The sequence below is a fragment of the Uloborus diversus genome, chromosome 2 (assembly GCF_026930045.1).
Source record: "Uloborus diversus isolate 005 chromosome 2, Udiv.v.3.1, whole genome shotgun sequence".
NCBI lineage: Eukaryota > Metazoa > Arthropoda > Arachnida > Araneae > Uloboridae > Uloborus > Uloborus diversus.
This window is the reverse complement of record NC_072732.1, coordinates 3,184,878-3,206,495: the sequence shown is the minus strand read 5'-3', so window position 1 is coordinate 3,206,495 and position 21,618 is coordinate 3,184,878. Positions and strand designations below refer to the sequence as shown.

The 21,618-nt window shown below is 35.2% G+C and overlaps 1 protein-coding gene across 1 annotated transcript in view; it reads right to left on the bottom strand.

Annotated features, from left to right (window-relative positions):
• LOC129217697 (hornerin-like) overlaps positions 1-21,618 on the bottom strand; it is a 29,246-nt gene that overhangs the window by 3,492 nt on the left and 4,136 nt on the right. The window lies entirely within an intron of this gene.

Sequence of the window (21,618 nt, the reverse complement as noted above, 5' to 3'; positions counted from 1 at the left end):
AAAAAGGAACGATCGATCGGATTTTTTTCCGACTGGTCTATAAACATTCCCGGTACCAAAAATAACAAACGGTGAACGTTTCAGCCAAATCTGCCGGGTCGTTTTTGAGTTCATGGATGACATACAGACAAATATTCATTTATATATATATATATATATAGATGGATGGACTCGGAAGACTCCAGTCACACCAGGTATGGTTGAAACACTTCTTGCATTTTGATTTTTCTATTTTTTGTTGCTGACCTTACGCGACAAATTAAAATCTCATCGCATACTGTTTCTATTTTCCTACAAAATAATGATTTCAAAACCTTTGTTGATAATTTTTTTTCATAGCAAAAAATAAAAAAATAAAAATAAATAAATAAAAATTAATTTGAATTTTGACCTCTTATTTCAAATTATATTTTTCGCAATCACGAGTGTGTGTGTATGTAGGCGTGTGTGTTTATGTGTGTGGGCAGTTGTGTGTATGAGTGTTTGTGTGGGGGGGGGAATGTGTATGTGTGTGTAGGCATATGTGTTTGTGTCTGTGTGCAGGCATGAGTGTGTGGGTAGTTGTGTCTGTGTGTGTGTGTAGGTGTCTGTGTGTGTGTGTAGGTGCGTGTAAGTGTAGGACATGGATGCAACCTGGAGACGTTTTTCGCTAGAGGTGCAGCATTGTGAGGATCTGGTCGACGGTGATGCTGCAGAGGGTGCTGGCGGGAAAATAAAATGATAGCACATCAAAACAGTCAAATGAAAGCAATAAGCAATTGGTCAAAAAAAAAAAAAAAAATCTGAATTTTTTTTCAAAACTCGATCCAACATTAGCCAAATTTATGTGCCAATGGATGAACGTAATAAGCAACGAAATGGAGTTTTTAAGAGTTGTTTTTGAAGAAGCGTCTCGTAAAATATCTGAAATATTAGTTAGAGTTATATGGTAAACACAAATCTCTGATTTACAGCTAATGCGGGCGTAAGTATGGGTATCGTCTCCGGAATACGCTTCTTCAATTATTTCGAGAGGAATTTCTTTCCTTTCAGTTTTTTCGTTGATATCTAAGCATTTCTGAAACAAAAAAAGTATTTACAATTTGGGAGTCAAATTATTACACTCGTATCAACTTGATCCAAGCGCGATGGGTCAATTTAACCCAAACGACGCCATTACGGTTATTTAAAAAACGCTTCGAATATTGTTGAAATATCTATAATCGCGCTTTAATGGGTTAAAGCAAACTCGGATCAATAACGTTTTGCTATTGGTCAAATCTTGCTTGAAGCTCTCTCCGGGGTCCTAAATTTTCTTAAGTTGATCCTTTTCTTTTGTCTATATTTTATTTATTCATTTTTCATTGGTTGTTTTACATTACATGCATATTGATTGGTTAACTTACTAATCCTGGACTAAAACTATAAATAGTCTATGTGCTTACTCTGCTTCGGTTATTAAGTATTACATATTTTGTCATTGTTTATGTAGATAGTTTCTTCAACATTAATAAATGTGTTTTCGATCCACGGCATGATCATCATTTAATATTCTCAACAAATATAAGTAACTTCTCTTAGGATAAATCCCACCTCCTAGTCAAGGAACACTGTAGTATCTTGCTTAATATGATATAATCTCTTAAAACCCTGTGCGACAGTTGAAAGCAAATCATAAATATTGACTTCAGTGCACAAACTACGATTTCTTGAGAATAACTCTCTAACGAAAAAAAATGCTGGTTCTCCAGCGTACATAGATGAGTCAAATCAGTTTAAGTCTGTTAATCCCCCCCCCCCTCTTGTGTCAACTTAACCCTTTATCCATTAGACCCGGTCTCCCCTACACTTTAACTGTTTGAATCCCATGCGGGAAAAATGAAGCCTTAGTTCTGTACCCTAAAGGTACTCATCCCGTTAGAAAGAAAGCAATCACACATCATTCACAGACATTTCGTTTCGAACCAGAAGCCCGAAAGCTCGGTTCACCAAAATGTCGCACGCCGTCACAAAGAAAAAAAATAGCATAAAAGTTGAAAATCTATGTAGAAGAAGTCTGGGTATCACGCCCCGCCTAGTAAAACGCCAGCATTTCACAATTTCGTCAACATTTTTTTTTTTTGGTTTGTGTCGACTTTTTCAAGAGTACTTGGAAGACGTTTTACACATATACTGCCGCCAGTTTCGGCAAATTTTTAGAGCTAATTAATTTAGCTTCATAGCGAAGTGATCATTTTTAACGCTGTTTAAAAAATCTTTACATTTCTCTACATTTTCATTTTGCTAGAATACAATTGATTTTGATTTTTCATTTCGTTGCTCAGATCATAATTTGTATTGACTTGCACTAATTGAGTTAATTTTAAATACTTTTTGCTTTATATAACAAGTTTAATGACGTTTCCTCGAGTGGGGCATTACTTCCTGAGGGTCCCTAATCTGGGCAAGTCACTACTGTGATAGGAACAGGGTGTGATGTGATGTGAGTGGGGCATTGAACTCGATGGAGTGGGGTGAATTACCCGACTGTAGTGGTATTATGCCCCAAAGCTGCATTTTTTTTTTTTTTTTTTGGAAAAAAAAAAAAAAAAAGAAAAAAAAAATCTTATTTTTAGGTTATGATAGATCTTGCACGGCATCTAGACCTACATTAAAAATGCAGGAGGTACTTACTATCTTTTATTTTTCTTTTATATTTTTTCTTAAAAAAAAATTCTGCATTGGTGGGGGGTTGGATCCCGACTTTCTCATTAGAATAGATGTGTGTGTATGTGTCTCATGCAAGTCCACAGTTTACGTCGGATCTTTGCCAGATTTGGCACAGAGGTCCTTTGATGCTGAGGATATGGGGGAGAGGGGGGGATGCCAGAAAATCCCCGATGCGGAATATTTACGCTTATTAATGACAATGACTGAATTTTTGTCATTTTAAGAAAGTTGAAAGAGATCTAAATTAAAATGTCGAGTCATAAAACGACTCTTTTCCGTACATTTTTTTTCCCTTTTATTTAAGCCTGTTTGTTGAAGATGCTTTACTCAACAAAGCGTGTTTTTGAGGTAGACCGTGCAGCGCAGCTAGTAAAACAACAACAACAAAAAAAAAGACTTTTTTTTTGTTTCCTCTTTCGTTCTTCCAATTTGAATCGTCAACGATGAAAGTGTCAGTTTAGATGAAATGAATTGTCACTGTCACCGCTCAAAGGTTTGTTTTTCACCAAAAATATCACACGCGGAATTAGCCTTGTTTGAAATGGAGGCCTATTTCTCCTCGAGCAAAACTTACGCTTTACATTTGAAATTTTGTGTGCCTCGGCTTCGAGATGCAGTTGTCATCGGGCGTAAGGAAAGAGATGAACCGTGGTTCGTCGTAACTCTGGTCCAAGGTTCTTCCTTGTCATCCGTCGAGGAAGACAAAGTGTTCTTTCGAAGCATCTCAAGCGAATCGGAAATATCGCTATTCCTAAAAGCAGTGTTGCCAGATTGGGGTGGGGAAATTTGGTGCTCTCTTGGGAAATTTTGGGGGAAATGGGTTTTGAGGGGAATTTTTTGGGGAAAAAATTTTTTCGTGGGGAAAACCTGGGGGAAAATAAAAACCTCGGGGGAAAAAAATTGTATTTGAATTCGCGTCTTGTCATCTGGTAGTTACATTGTTTGTATCAAACAGCGTTGGTTTAGCTTTGCTCAACTTTATGGAATTTGCATTTCGCATTATGTGGAGTATTATGCAACGGTTCCACATTATGATAACTTGGTAATTTAGTCATCCATCTTATGATAATGTTTGCTCGGGAAAATGTTCTTAAAATTGGAATAGAAAAGGAACAAAATCGAATTTTCGAAAACTCGCTTAAAGGTGCACACCCCCATGCTACAAACTAATTCTTTGCCAAACTTCATGAAAATCGGTCGAACGGTCTAGGTGCTATGCACGTCACAGAGAGACTTTCAGCTTTATTATTAGTAAAGATAAAAAAAAGATAAAGATAAAGAAGGCAAAAAAAAAAAGCGAAAATGGGAAGAAAAAAAAGTTGGGGAATTTTATAAGAAAATTTGGCTATTTGGGGAGAAAAAAAATTTTCAAGAGAAAAAATATCAGAGGAAGTCGATTCATTTTCTGAAAATGTTAGTGGAAAAATAATTTTTGAATTTGGGGAATTTTGATATAAAACATCGCTTTTTGGGGAAAAGTTGGAAGGGAATTGGGGATATCTGGATTTGACCATCTGGCAACACTGCCTAAAAGGCTGCTGTGCCTACCTTAACTTTCGATCCAATCGCAATTCAAATGTTGGCGATCATTGTCGGCTTTATCATTCGAGGAGATTGGAAATCGTCTTTGAAAATGGCCCATTGGAAAACCTTGGCATGGAGTGGCTGCCAACTCTTTGGGTATGACGCACAGTGGGACGAAAACGCCAAAAAGCACTTATAAATGTCCCCCCCCCCAATATTAAACCAATTGAGGATTCATAAATTTGCACAGGTCTACCTCTTAGGCAATCAGAACTGGAATTTTAGAGCCCTTCGTCCACTACGAATTACTCCATTTCACTCTCCCCCGCTATTTCACTTTACCCCACATTCCAGGGTTATTATAGGGTTAAGGAACTCTTGGGCGAAACTTTAAGGGGGTTATAGGGATAGCACACATCAAAACAAGCAATATGAAAAAAATAAAAAAAAATAATAATAATTTGAATTTTGTCACCTTGAATTCAAATTATGTTTTTCGCAATCACGAGTGTGTGTGTATATGTAAGAAGCTGAACCTACGAAGCTGAAGCCTTCAGACGGTGAAGAACTATGAGTGTGGAAATTTAAAAGAATTGTTTTTAAGCAGTTTATCAATTTTTTTTTTCTTATTAAAGGCAGGAATATTTAATTTCTCTCGTGTCCAATGATAGTAATAATACGAAAAAAAAAATGAGTAATCGAATTCTCAAACCTAAAAATCGGTTTTGATCGGCACCGAAAACTTGAGAATTCAAGGTTATTTTTTTTTTTTTTTTTCAAAACACTCTGCAAAAAAATGTCTACTTATGTCCTCTTAGAAATTAATATTAATGAGTCATGAATGGTCTGTAGAAAGACCCTGAAAAGGAATGAGCTGCCTAAACCTGCGAACTTTGGACCCTGAGCTCAAACAAACTGAAAAAAACTCCATAATAACATGCCTGTGTAAACAAACAAGCAAGAGAGGGTTTAAAACATTTTTAAAAGGGGAGTCAGTACCCTAAATACTTTCAAAAATTCGATTTTTTGATTTTTATATATTTTGAAACTCCATTTCAATACCTTTTTAACGATACAAACATCTTGATCGTGCTCAAATTAGAAGTAAGTTAAAATAAGCTTTAAAAAAACGTAAACTTACTTTGATGAGGTATGATTTTCTCCTTTAAATTGCAATATCTCGAAACGGTATTTTTTAAACGAAATGTTCCTTTTTCTCAGAAACTAAATCGTGTTAGGCTTTGAAATTGTTACCACCTATTCCATACATCTAACTGCATATACTGAAGTAAACTTTTCCTCATATTCGAAAATTATTTTTTTATAGAGCTGATTTTGTGTGGCAAAATTGTATTTTTTGTAGCAAATACAGTGATTTACAAATTAGAATTTTTTACAAAAAAACTAAGCTTTCTTTTTGTAAAGTTTTACTTCAGTAGAGAGAACAGAGTCTACTTGAGGTACAGAAAAAAATTCATACTTGTATCTTTAATAGATTTTCAGAAAAAGGTACATGAACCTGTGCAAATTAACATTGACGGTATACAGGGTACTGACTAGCGCTTTTTGTCGTTTCCGCCCCACCGTGTGACGGGGAGAATCTCGAGTTTCGATGCTTTCGCTCGAACTCCGTGATGAAGTAAATACAGTAACCCCTCGTTACATCGCGCCTCGCTATATCGCTGATTCGGATATATCGCGCTCTTCCTTTGTCTCCCCAAAAATTATTTTAAATAAATAAATAAATAAATGTTGCTTTACATTTGATCACACAGTAATTTGTTTTCAAAACATTTCTCAGAAAAAATATTTTCTCCTTTATTTAAACAATGAACAAAACTAGCATATTTTCTATACACTTAGATTACTAGTAGATTAAACTGCAACTTGTGATTCATATTGCACAAGAAAACAATAAAAATATTCATATATTTTTTTGAAAGAAAAATTGGTAGACTATATTCATTTTTTTTTTAGAAAGTCGTCCTAATATGATAGTAAACCAATATTTTTGTAAAGACTATTGTAGAGAGTAATTAATTTTTACTTTAATTAAATCGCAACTTTTATGGCCTCGGTTATATCGCGTTTTCGGATATATCGCGCTTTTTTTGTTGTCTCCCGACTAGCGCGATGTAACGAGGGGTTACTGTATCTCCCGAATTGTCAACAAAACGACGAAATCCCCCCCCCCCCTAAAGGGATTTTTTCAGTGTTTAGAACCCTAGGAAAAAATCCGTCCGGTAAAATGAAATCTGTTCATGCAAGAGTATGAAAATGGTCGGATTTCTGAACGCCGAATTTCGGATCTGTACAGATGAAATCCCTACTTTAAAAATTTCCTTTTTATGTATTTCAACTCCCGAAGCCAGTTCAGTATGCGCGACATAATCATGCCCAACAATTCAGATTTTGAGCTCAAAATGTGCTTAAATGCTTAAGTCTAAGCATTTGAAAATATTCAATGAGATTCAAAAGTAACAGCAAAAACAGAATTTTTTAAACAATGTTAAGCACTTTTCATAATGCACTCAGAAGGATAAAATAACTCTTCTGGGTCAGAAAGGACAATTTATATTTAAGTATTGTTACAGTTTTTAATTATTTCAAGAAAATGACACCACAAACGAAGAAATGTGGTTCAAGTCATGTACAGAATTTCTTATCATTATCTAGTTTTCAATCATAAATTTGAGTGTTGGAAGATGCCTATTTTTCTGAATGGGAAAGTTTGATTTGAAATGACCCGAGCCGCACTTTTCTTCGTTTGTGTTGTCATTTTCAAGAAATAATTGAAACTATAGGAATATTTAAATATAAATTGTCCTTTCTGACCCAGAAAAATTATTATGAAAAGGGCTTAGTTTTTTTTTTTTTTTTTGAGCAATCACGATTGCTTATTTCTTTCATTTGACTGTTTTGAGGTCCTATGATTTTATTTTCCCGCCAGCACCCTCTGCAGCACCACCGTCGACCGGCTCCTCACGATGCTGCTCCTCTAGCGAAAACCATCTCCAGGTTGCATCCATATGTTACACTTACACGCACGTACACACACACACACAAACATACACAAACACATACATACGCCTACAAACACATACACAAACACACACATACACACACACGCATACATACAGACACCTACACATACATACAGACACCTACACATACACACACCTACACACAACTACCCACACACTCATGCCTGCACACAGACGCAAACACATATGCCTACACAAACATACACGTCCCCCCCCACACACAAACACTCATACACGCATACATACGCCTACAAACACATACACACACAAACACACACATACACTCAAACACATACACACACACACGCATACATACAGACACCTACACATACACACACACCTACACACAACTACCCACAAACTCATGCCTGCACACAGACGCAAACACATGTGCCTACACAAACATACACGTCCCCTCACACACAAACACTCATACACGCAACTACCCCACACACACAAACACACATACCCCTCCCACACACACATAAACACACGCCAACATACAAACACACCCTCGTGATTGCGAAAAACATTTGAATTCAAGAGGTCAAAATTCAAATTATTATTATTATTTTTTTAAATCTTATTTTATACTTTTTAGTACAAAATAATGCATTTCAGAAATAGTATGATGTCACCGTCACCAAACTTCACCTTATTTTTTCACATAAATGCTCCATACTAAAAGAAAAAAAAAAACTATATACATGCCTAAAACTTGAAGCAATGGGCACTAAATTAATCCTTGTTTCTCTCTGGGGTTTATCTGTGTGCTAATTTAATTAGATCCATTTAAATATTAAAGGTTTTCCCAAACTAATTTATGTTTCACCACATACAAATTACTCGTGATAAAGATCCTAATAGTATGTCTCTTTATGTATTACTTAGCCCCATTATCGATCATTTGCATGGATGAAGATAAAAATCCAGCGAGAGCCATGACAGTGAATAAATTTCATGCTTTCTTCAGAGAAGCCATCATTCAAAATTTTCATTATGATTACTATAAATATTACTACTGTAAGGCAACGAATTTTGTAACAATAGATTTCATTTAATGGGGAAATTACGTGAAATTTACCGTTTTCCAATGAAATAATAATTTCATTCCATGAAATAATAATTTCATTTAAGAATTTAATTGTTTAGCGTTAAGTTGTACCCTAAGTCGTCTATTTACTGAGATATAAGCAAAAGTAGGCCTCAGAATTTCCATGACAAACATAATAAGTACATTAAAAGTGCTTAAAAAACAGTTGTTCGTTACACCAAAGTCTAAAGCGTCCTCTATGGGTATTTTTTTGAACTATATCTTCAAAATTTATTTTCAGGAAAATACTGAAAAAAAAAAAATAATAATTTTAGCGAAAACCGTAAACAAATCGACCCATTTTTCCGTTTTTTTTATTATCATTTGAAATGTTGGACTCTAAATTTAATGGCGCCTATCTCCTTCGGAAAACGTCTGGGACCCTTATTTTTTACTTCATATTGCTTGTTTTGATGTGTGCTACTGTCTAACCACGGATTGTATGGAAAGGCAAACATCAGTTTACACGCGGAAATGGAAGCATCTATTAGTTTTCAGGGATGTCAGCTTTTGCAGATGTATGTTAGCCTCAAAATTAAACAGAGTCTCATTCAAATGAGCGCATAGAATTTTTATTTTCCCCCTCATTCAGATGGAGTCGCCTTAACTGGATGTTTGCCAATTCCATGCAATCCGTGGTCAAACAGTATCCCTATAACCTATAACCGCTTAAAGTTTTGCCCAAGAGTTCCGTAACCCTATAATAACCCTGGAATGGGTTAATAACCCGGGTAAAGTGAACTAGCGGAGAAAAGTGGAATGGAGAAATATTTACTCTGCTTTTAGCGCCACCTACCAAGCAATATTTTAACTATGTAGTAACACATGTAGTCTCTTCCAGTCGAGAAAACATTACCTCTGAAAATCAAAGAATATGATAGTACAACGACCTTTTCAAAAATGGATACTCATGTTGTAATATTTTGTTGTGAGTCAAAACTTATTTTTTGACCCCCGACACACAAAGGAAGGGGGTTATAAGTTTAACATATCTGTGTATCTGTGTGTCTGTCTGTGGCACTCTAGCGCCTAAACGGATGGACCGATTTTGAAAAAAAAAAAAAAATTGTTTGAAAGGAGAGTTGATCGAGAGTGAGGTTGCTTCTTTGGATGACATTCATAACGAAGATATTAATTAAAAACCTCTAAACGGTTTTTCGCGATTTTTTGCACTGAAAACATTGTCAAAAATTTTTAAATTTAATACCAAAATACAGACAATTTTCTTTTTTACTCGCTCATTAATTTTTCTTCATATATTAATTGATTTATTCATTCAATTATTTGTTAATTGTTTCATTATCTTTTCATTTATTCATTTAACTTTTTATTTACTGATTCCTTTGATCAAAAATATGTTTTACAATCGTATATAAAATACTTCATTTTTCACTTTGCACCATGAAAAAAAAGGTGAAAATTTTCCTTTTTTTTTTTTTTTTTGAAGACTCAAGTTTACTGCTAAAAACAAAAAATACTGCTTCAACGAAAATACAACGTTCTTTCTTTATGTACTGTTATTTTCAAAACAAATTTTTGATTTGTTCATTTTGAAAAGACTAAATCATCTTTTCCCCTCATTTCCCTATTCATTTGTTTGAGCAAAAACATCTTTGACAATCGAATAGAAAATATTTCGTTAGAAAAAATTTTTATTTTCGTTTTGCCCTATGAAAAAAAGAAGTGAAATTTTTCCACTTTTTTTTTTCTTTTTTAAGGTAGAAATTTACTGCCAAAAATAAAAAATTATGTTTCAATGCAAGTTCTATTACAAAATATAGTTTCTTTCTTTATGTGCCGTCATTTTCAGAAACATATTTCCAATTTGTTCATTTTGAAAAAAAGTACGTTATTTCAACTATTTCCCTTTGTCCCCCATTCCCCTACATAGGTTACGGTAACTGTCATTAATCCAGTGATTTTGTATAATCACCGGTGATCATTCATAATCACCACTAAAATTGATCAATAATAAATGATTGATAATTTATGAATTTACCCATTATCCAACTCGTCATGGGAAAAGTAGTTTAAGTCCATCATTTGACCAGAAATCCGTTCAAAATTTGGAAAAAAAAAGAATTTATTTTGCTTGACGATGTTGCAGAGCATTTCTAGAATGTGCTAGAAAAGTGCAGATGTATCAACGATCTATTTGTAGTCTGACAAGTGCAGATGTAAAAAAAAAAAATTGTAATTTTGTATATCATATCACTAAGTAAGTTAATGCCTTTTTCTGGATTTTGTTCGATCAGAATATGGTACTATTCTACTAATAAGTCTTTTTTCAGGTCTTTTATTTAACTAGGTATATAACCTAGAAATGCTAAACTCAAAGTTTTCTTTCTCTTCGATACAAATGAAATAGGTAATCAAATAATAAGCTTGGATTCATTTCATTTTTAGCAGTTGTAACAAGGACCATATATGATTAAGATGAACTAGTATGTTGTGGCCATCACGAAACTTTCTTCTATATTTTTCCTTTTTCTGATCCCTCCCCATGCTTGACGAGGAAGCAATATTCCTAACAAAAACAAAATGACACATGCAAAAACTTGACGACCATCCCAACGTCTGAATGATTGTAAAAGCAAAGCAAAGAGCGAAAATTGAAAGTTACTTTAAAAGCCTTGCTTGAATTAATTACAAATATTTTATTTGTTAACAAACATAAGATGGCAACAGTTCAAAATTTTAAATCATTGAGATAATATTTCCGATCATTTCCATACAATTAAAATCACGAGAAATACGCAGACGACAATCTATTACGATTTATCTTTCTTATTGTTGCATTAATAAAACTATTTTTATTCGCAAAAAAAAAAAAAATCAACACCGCTTGGAGCGATTGGAGTCAAAATTGAACCAAAGCCTGTTTACGTATGGATTCACATTTATTCCAAATTTCAAACAGAGCGTAGCATTACTTCTTGAGATAGGGCACTCACAATGAAAAAAAAGAACGGGCGATTGCGCTACCCCCTTTTTAGCTGTTGACACCAGAAATAAAATCAGCTCTTATACCCACTAAGGGCTACTTGTCAAAAAATTTTTGTTTGATTCCGTTCGTTATTTCTTGAGATACAGCAGTCACAATTCACGACAAAAAACGTTCTATAACTCAACCCCCGTTTGAGCTATTGACACCAAAATTGAATCAGCACCTGCTCCAGTTAGGGGCAACATATGGACCAAATTTTGTTTGATTCCGCCAGTTACTTCCTGAGGAATAGCAATCACGAATAACTCAAAAAACGTCCCATTGCTCCACCCCCCTTGGAGGAATTCGCGCCAAAAACCAATGGGCACAAGTTCACATAGGGTCACATATGTGTACCAAATTTCGTTCAATTTTATGCGATAGTTTTTGCTGTAGAGCGGCCACAAAAAACTGGTCACACACAGACGTGGACACACACACATACACACATACATACACACACACATACACACACACAGACAGACAGACATTTTCCAAAAATAGTCGAAATGGACTCAGCACACCTCAAAACGTTCGAATCCGTCAAAATTCGAAATTCGAAAATTTGCACGAATCCAATACTTTCTTCTATATATTAGATATAGAAGAAAGTAAAAAAACAACGTAAATAAAGCACAAATATTGGATAAAATACAGCATATAGCTATTTCATTAAAATAGCTATATGCTGTATTTTATCCAATATTTGTGCTTTATTTACGTTGTTTTTTCACCTTAATCATATTGTAGCACAAAGCTTATATGATAATTTTTCATTTAAAGACCATATAGCTTGAAGATTTCGACGTCATTTGCACAACTTACTCTATCATTTAAGACATCCAATTAAAGTAAATTTTTTAACTTTAAAATTCAAATAGAGTTTCACCTTTTAATAGCCTCTTTAAAAAGTGTTCAGTGCTAAAAAAAACCATTTCTTGGAATTAAGACCGCGTTAGCCCTAAAAATAATCCGAATGCCCCATCGCGCGTCGGGGATTAAGCAAATAATGCGGTAAGATTAATAAACATGGAGCAATGGATCATATTTACCAAGTTATGAATAATCACCGGTAGTTTATATTTATCCCATTTACCGCAACCGAGCGTTCTTCGTGAACTGTCCCTCGGATTAGGCCGCATTAACGGGCTTCCTCGAGCTTACGCAAGATGACTTTCCGAGAGATTCGCCGAGTTTAGCTCTCGTATTAAAATGAGTCAGCATGGTGGCGACTTTGTTTCCTTCCCCTAGTTACTCCAAACCTTTTACACGTCCTTCTTTGCCAGTTTAAACAACCCGTGACCAAATTATACGTAAATGAGTGGCATATTCCAACATGGAACATGGGTGGTAGAGGTGGTACTTTGTGGTGTGGTGTGGTGCCCCCCCCCCCCCCTACAAACACACACAAAAAAAAAATGTTCTTTGTGTAAACATGGAATTCATACAATTTTCAGAAACAACTTCTGTTTGACCACGGATTGTATGTAATTCGGCACTCTGTCAAGTAAAGACAATTCCATCTGAATGACCCTAACAGGAGAGAAGGGAAAATAGCGATGGGATTTTTATACACGCGTTTTGTAATGTCACTAGTACCTTATTCATTTATTGCATTCTCAAAAATAAAATAGGGGAACAAAAATAGTTACCATGGAAACTGCAAAAATAAAATACAATATTTTCATTTCGTTGAGGAACATAAAAGCAAAATGGTAAGCTCAAAACTTCGTTGTGAATAAATAAATCAATTCATTTTCGCCATAAGAATATGGATCAAATATACTTTAAATTTAAAATATGCTGTTGTGAGCAAATTTTCATTTTTACAAAACTAAGGCTAAGTAATAGAGAAGCAAAAGTGCACATCTGAAACAAACCAACTAACATCCCTATAAACTAATAGATACGTCCATTTCCGCCTATAAACCGGATATTAGCCTTTCCATGTAATCGATGGTGAGACAGTACAGTTGCGTTATAACAAAAATTTCAATTTGGCTAATATACAAAAGTCAATAAACATTTTGAACGCTTTTTAAATAACTTGCCCTAGACGCATATGTGCAGGGCCGTTGCGAAGTCAAAAAAGTTGAAACGGATGGCTTCTTGATTGTTCTAAACGTATCTCAAACACAGGGGAAAGTAATGGTTTTTAGTTTTTTGGTTCAAGAGGAAGTCACTACCAGATCCAAGTATTGACAGTATGAACTTATTTGTGAGTAATATTCACTATAAAATGGGGGGAGGGGGGTTCTCCTCCGGAAAATTTGAAATTTGTGGTCTTAAAAATGCATTTTAGATGAGCTTTGTTAATGATAGGGGTAGAAGAGGTTCATTAGAGCTCCCACGTTCCTTTTTCGAAATTGAAACGTTAAAAACAAATGGTATCTCCAAGTATGTTAGGAAGAGGGAAGTTTAGGGGAAGTCCCCCGGAAACTTTTCGAAGTTGTAGCTCTTAAAACACAGTTTTAGGCAAACTTTGGCGATGTTACGGGGAGGAGAGGTTCAAGGCCCACCCCAGAAAATTTTCTCAATTTTTAGTCATAAAAAGGTTTTGTGGTTTATTTTAATTTATAGTCTGAAAAACTATCTTTGATCTAGAGAATGTCAGGGTTTGAGGAGGGTTCGGGGGTCCACCTCCGAGAGTTTCCGAAATTGAACTCTTAAAAACACGTGTTAAGTCATTAGAAACGTTTCGAGGACCGACAATTTTTCGAAGCGTAAGCTCTAAAAAGGCAATTTAGACAGCTCTTTAGAAAATCGTGAAAAAAAAAAGTATTTGACGAATAACGACTAATCTGTGAATCTCTATTTGCATTTTTAGAGCTGTAAAAACTTAGTTACTTAGTAAACTTTGCAACAATTACTTAGTTACTTAGTGTCACACAACTTTGATTTTCCCACAAATAGCATCGCGAATTTCATAAATGTAGTTAATTTCTGTAGTAGCTTTATCGCTTTTAATTCTAACAATGTATTCTGAAACAAGATTTTCAGGTGAAGAACATATTTGATTATTAATGTGATTTAAACATATTTAACTAAAATATCGGATGTTATGGAATCATTTAAAAAAACGAGCTGATGTGTGCATCACATGACTTCCTTTTACTCCAATTTAATGTCATTTCCCCATTATTGGCAATTTTAATGGGATTCAATTGTTTACTGTCTAAATATCACCAAGAGTGGTCAAATTAAAACCAGATTTTAAAAAAAAATTAAAAAAAAAATCGCCAAATTTGTCGCCAAGTTAGCGTCAAAACTTGGCGATTAAAAGACTGGCGATCTATCGCGATGTGTCCGCCAAATGATAACACCACTTGAGTATACATCGAAATTAACGATGATTCTCCCCCCCCCCCCAAAAAAAAGGGGCAAAAGACCCCCTTTGAAGCATCCAAATGCAACCAAAAAGGAAGGTGCACAACTAGACCCCACTAGGAGTCTACGTACCAAATTTCAACTTTATATGACATTCCGTTCTTGAGTTATGCGACATACATACGCACATACGTACACACATACGTCACGAGAAAACGCGTTGTAATTAACTCGGGGATCGTCAAAATGGATATTTCGGGTGTCTGTACGTTCCTAGGCACATATCCACGTGTGGTAGGGTTGAAAAAAAAACTCAACATTCATTTGGGGGTGAGCAAAATGGAAATGAAGGACGATTTTTGGGTGAAAATGTTTTCGCGAATACAATACTTCCTTTTTTGTAAAAGGAAGTAAAAAGAAAGGAGAAAAATATAAAACGATTAAACAACACGTTACAGAAAAAGAAAAAATGAGATAACAACCACAAAAATATGAGAATGATTACAGTCACATCCATTGTGACCGATCTTAGAGTATAGACTGGGTTAAATTAAGTTTTAAAATACATCTTTGCTGAAATTCAGTGCACCGGAACTGGCTGTTTTGCATCCCTTTTCCCGCCTTAACCGAAAGTAAACGAGTTCTGCACACACTAGTGTTCGAGGCTCATTAAAGACATTCGAATGATTCAGTCCATTAAAGCTTCCTCCGTGACGCCTCGGGGCCCCTTCCGAAAAAGAACGGAACGCAGGCGACATTTAACAAATCCCTCGTCGGTTCCTCCTCGGAGAAGCGGTTGCAGGAAAAAGTGGCGGGAAGCGGGATGCAGATTTTTTCCACGGAGGAAGATGGATATCCATCCAATGCTTTGCTTCACAACCGCCGGAAAGTGACAGCGCGGGAAATTCGAATTCTTTTTTCGGGTATCTGACCCCTAGCTCAGCCGGAATTTTCCCCTCGGGTGGGCAGGGGGTCCGTGATGTCGGAATTTTCTGCTCGTCTATAACGCTTTATCATCAGTTGCGTTTTCTCGGAACGATAAAACCACGATCTAGTGAACCAGAGCCGTGTCCAAGGGGAGGGTTTTAGGGGTTAAACCCCTCCCATTGAAAGAAAAAAATCAATGAATCATTAAACGATTTTCCAAAACGTATTTTAAGTTTTAATTGATTTTAGAGTTGAACTCTGATACAGTATTCACCCTCTTTAATATTTCCCCATCTTTAACAATTGGCATTTTCCTCAATTGTAGGATTCCCAAGCCCCTTCGCTTCTAAGTGCTTGAAAAAAATCAACGACGGAGGAATGGCTGAAGAGTCCGGCAATGCTGTAAGCATGCAGGGGAAAATTATTTAAAAGAATATGAGACAATGACGTAGCCCCCCCCCCCCCAAAAAAAAAACTTAGGGGCAGGGAAAATGGTTACTTTGCTTACTGTTAGTTTTTTTTTATGGTACGCATTTAGTGTTGGATGAATGAGTCGTTTCACACATTAGAAAAGTGTTTCTATGCGAAACAGCAATTTTTTTTAAATAAAATTTTTATTTTCATTAAATTCCTGTTCAGTGTTATTTGATGGGAAAAAAAAGAAAAAAAAAACACAAAACGTATAAAAAAAAATATAAAAAAAGCTTAGTTATCGAACTAAAAAATGAACTATTCAAGACGCGTAGTTAGTTTTCCTTTGATAACTTAAGTTACAAAGGTAAAAAGTTTCAACCCTTTAACTTTATGAAATCCTGGACACGGGCCTGTAGTGAACGTTTGGCTATCCTAAATGGAAAAAGGGAGGGGGTCGGTCCAATGGGTCTTTATGGAGCATGGCCTTATTTGACGAAGCCACCTAGTCCTATAAGAAGTGATTATTTGATTGATATACTGCCGTGTGCAGGTAAACGGCAGTAGCTGCAGATTTTTCGATTTTCATTTTTTTTGCATTTTTGGAATCTATATTATTATAGTTTTATGGTACGAACATGTGTATTTGGTTGGAAAAAAAAAGCATTTTTCTTTTGTCAGTGGTAATTAGCAATAACTGCTTTTTTCGCAACATTGTGCGGGAAGTCGGCAGAATGCACTTACTGCTCTTTAAATGCCCACGGAAGAACGGAAACTTTCTCCCGTGGGCAGGCAAACGGCAGTAACTGCATTTTTTTTTTTTTTTTAAATCTTTGAAATTTGTTACGCATAACCGCTTTGCCGTGAGAGGGTAAACGGCAGTAACTGCAAAAATTTCCATTTTCTTCTTTTTTCGCTATTTTTAAATCTTTAATACTTTAGTTTTATGGTGCAAACATGTTTATTTGACTGCCGCTAAATAAAATCATTTTTTTTTTAAATATATATTAGTGGTTATTTGCAGTATAACTGATATTATCGCTACATTGTTCCAGTAATCAGCAGTATGTATTTACTGCTCTATACCTGCCCTTAACCATCGTCCGAAGAATGGAAAATAAATGAATCGCTGCCAAAATTTACACCAAGACGCAAAAACCGTAGTCGCGTTTTTAAGCAATCACGATTGCTTATTGCTTTCATTTGACTGCTTTGATGTCCTTTGATTTTATTTTCCCACCGCCACCCTCCGCAGCATCACCGTCGACCGGCTCCTCACGATGCTGCTCCTCTTGCGAAAGCCGTCTCGAGGTTGCATCCATGTCCTACACACACGCACATACATACACAACTACACACACACACACACCTAAACACATACACATACAGACACATACACCTACACACATACACCTACACACGCATACACCTACACACACAAACACATACACACAAGCGTACATACACACACATACACACAACTACCCACACATTCATGCCTGCACACAGACACAAACACATATACCTACATACACATACGCATACATACACACAACTACCCACACATTCATGCCTGCACACAGACACAAACACATATGCCTACACACACATACACATATCCCCACACACACACATACACATACCCCCCACACACACATTCATACACACAACTACCCACACACTTATGCCAGCACACAGACACAAACACACATACACATAACCCGTACACCCCCCCCCCCCCTCCACACACGCCTACATACACACACTCGTGATTGCGAAAAGCATAATTTGAATTCAAGATGTCAAAAGAGATCATTGTGTGACCTCTCAAAAATGTGGCAAATTAAGAGACAATATTGCATTTTTTTAAAATGATTCATAATCGCTTCTCATTAGATGTAGATATGCGTGCCGGGTTGTATTTTATCATTCGGCAAAATTGGGGAAATGACCGCCTCTCAAAAATTAAACTCAGAGCCTCCTTCAGCGCAAGAGAGACTTAAAATAATTATTTGTTTATAACGTTACAGGTTTCAGACATTTTTTGAAAAGTTTACTTTGATTCTTCATATTCTGGTTCTAAAAACAAGAAAACAAAATCAGTTCTTGCTAATATACAGTTATTCCCAACTCCAACAAACTATAGGAGACGCTGCAGTCACTGTCTAATGGCGGATGAAAAAACTAAAACAAACGCACGCCGTAACGTATAAATTGCTTCTAAACTTAGGAAATGACAGAAAGTTTTGTTCGCATGTATGGTTTTTTGTTCTTTATTCATTTGAAAAGATTTTTCAAAGTCTTTTGGTTATTCTGACCCATGTAGAAAGAGATTAGAAATCAAAAAGTATTACGAAAGTAAAAAATTAATGCAGAACACACAGTAAGCTGTTCTGAAGCAGCCATTTTCACGATGTTGAATTCGTAATTCATAAATTTCTGGTTCGCTTCGAACAGCATTTTCATTTTGTACCGTTTTTTCTATACATTAGGTACATATTATGTCCAGTGACATTTCCGGCATTTGTTGACATTTTTGTCACATAGTGCACATACGTGACAGACTGTCAAGAGTAACATTTAACTCTAGATAATATATTTCTATGACTGTATAATTGGATATCAAAAGAAATCATCATGCATTTAATTCATTCGTCATGGAAATGATTTAACTGATATGCGAAATCTTGTCAAGATGCATTATTCTTTCACACAATTTTAAAACCGTAACCCTATATAAACAGATTTTTGGCGAAACTCTTCCACCGATAATGAGTTTTTGCAGAGCAATAAAGTAAAGTTAGCGCGATATTTTAGCGATAAAAATTCCAAACCTTTATTTTTTATTGTTCAAATTCTTAACGTTCTTTCTGGATTTTTCAATCTGTTCCGCGATAAATATTTTCAAGAAAATTTATTTGCATACTGTCCATTTCAGTTGGATGCTGTAGTAACAAAGGTTATTTAAATCATTTATGTGGAATAAGGTTAAGGAAAAGAGTAATTTTTCAGCATGGCCCTAGTGTCCAGTCAATGTTGTTAAGTACGCTTTTTTTCATCGAATTGAAAAACTGATATTTATTCAAATTCACTCAGAACAAGATACATAAAATGTGTACTCACAGTTTATATCAGATATTTTTGATGTTACGCTGTTGCGGATGACGATTCCAAATGATGAATTCGCAAATTAAAAAAATGCACATAACAAACTGTTTGTTTTGCCCAAAATGAACACGTGGAACGCAATGTTTTAGTTTTTCCGGCAGTTTTGTAAATATCCGCAAGGTAGCGTATTCGAGCTCTGGAGTTGCGAATAAAAGATAACAAACGAGTAAGCACAAGCAATTCATACTTGGCAGACGATAAATAAAAGTGTAGCAACAGAACGATTTTGTTCCATTTGTTTTGTTTCGTCGCAGACGATATTTTTCACAATTTTTAATACTAAGCTATTTCACTTTAGTTATTCGATGAGAGCCATTGTTAACACACGAAGCATGTCTTTTGCCTAAATTTTCATACAGATTTATTGCTTTATTGCAAAGTGCGGAGCATTAAGCGATTTGTCGTCATTTTTAAAAGTGCCCGAAGAATCTTCCAGTTGCCAAGTGAAAACGCAGAAACATAAATGAGTTTTCGATAATGCTGTTAAGCAATCAAAACATATGCCTTGTCGACTATTCGTTGTCAGAAGAATCGGAGCAAGAGCACTCATCCAATCCATCTTCTACCAGGGTTCGTACACTCCTCCAATACTCCTTCATTTATAAAAAAAAATTTTGAAGGGCCCTTCAAACTCCTTCGTTTTGGTTTGAACTCCTTCAAAACTCCTTCTTTTTTAATTCAAGACTACATAATCTTCCTCTATGACAGTAACTTAAAATACTTCGATTGACAACTAACTTCGCCACAAAGGCGGTTTTAATGTAGTCATTTCGTGCATTTATTTTTTTCGGTTTATAAATGGATCACAGTTAATTCATAAAAGTTGAAGGTGAAAATTTTATTAGAAGACTAAGACATTTCATAAGTGAAGTAAAACATGCTTGAATGGTGCTTGGCTATTTTTTCAAGTTTTATGGTTATTGCTTTTTCCTGAACCACACTCTCAGCAGCAAAAGTCAAGTTGTCTAATTATTATTTAAATATCTAAAACAACATAAGTAAATGTACTACATTAAGTGATTGCGTTAAAAAAAAAACAATTGTTTAGTTAATTGCAGTTATGATATTGTAAACAAGAAGTTCCGTCTAGAACTAGACGAGCCTACTTTCCCGTATACCCATACTACTTTCTAGTACCTGATCAATATTCTCAAAAATAGCTAAAATCGCAAATTTTTTCAAACATATTTTTTTTAATATTTTAAGCTGATTTCTAGGAATAAAATATTCCTTACTTTTCTTCAAAAAAACGAACAAATAAAATAGCAGCACCTTTTAAACAAAGCAGCTAATACACTTCTTTCCATTAAAAAAATTTTTTAACAGCTTTCAAAACGAAAAAATAATAAGTTCATTAAAATAAATACATCATATAAAAAAAATCGTTTCTTTTTCCCCTGTTGCCGAAAATAATTTTTTAAACGAATTAATGCACTTACCAAAATATAAAAAAAAACTATAAAATGTCAACTTAAAGAAATAATTTTCATTGTCAAAAAAAAAAAAAAATCGTCTGCGCATATTTTTCGAGTTTATTCACCGAAAACTAAATACCTAAATTAAAACTTTAGCGTGAAAATAAAAACAAATCATATCAACAATAATTATTTCACAGTTAAAACCACAGCAGCGGAGTCGGAGTCGGAGTCAATCTCATTTTGGGATAAAAGTGTCGGAGTCGAATATCCAAGAATCGGAGTCAGTCATTTGTCCTCCGTGTATAAATGTTTGCCAAAGCTACGAAGTCAGAGTCGAAGTCGGGGAGTCGGAGTCCGATTAATTGTCGGGAACAGGAGTCAGAGTCGGTGTCAGGTCCCCCTAAATTCTCGGAGTCGGAGTCGGGAGTAGGTCGTCAAGAGCTATTTCCAACAAAGTTTGTTTGAAGTAAATCCGCCTTCAAGTACGGAATCTACATTGACTTTCAGTTTCCCCGTAGGCGCTAATGTTAAGGGATTTGAACTGTTCAAAATTGAACGGAAAATTGTTCAAATCAAAAAGATATCTTATATACAAGTTTTTTATCAAAAGCTTTTTCCTACAAAGTTTGTTTGAAGCAAATTCGCCTCACAGTTCGGAATTGCTTTGAATTTCCCCGTAGGCGCTAATGTTAAGTTTTTTTGAACTGTTCAAAATTGAACAAAAAATAGTTCAAATCAAAAAGTGAAATATGGGAATGAGGTGTCCTCGCCGAGATCTTTCGAACAAAAAAAAGTTTGTTCGAATCGGACTATTCATTCAAAAGTTATTAGGGGGGGACAGACAGACAGACCGACAGACAGACAGACCGACAGACAGACCGACAGACATTTTTCCCCATCTCAATACCCTACTTTCCAATTTTTAATTTTTCAATATTTATTTAATTATTTTATTTATTTTTGACTTTTTTTTTGTTTTTCACGATATTTTTAAGATGCATTAAGCCTTCTTTCATGCTTTTTTCTTCTTTT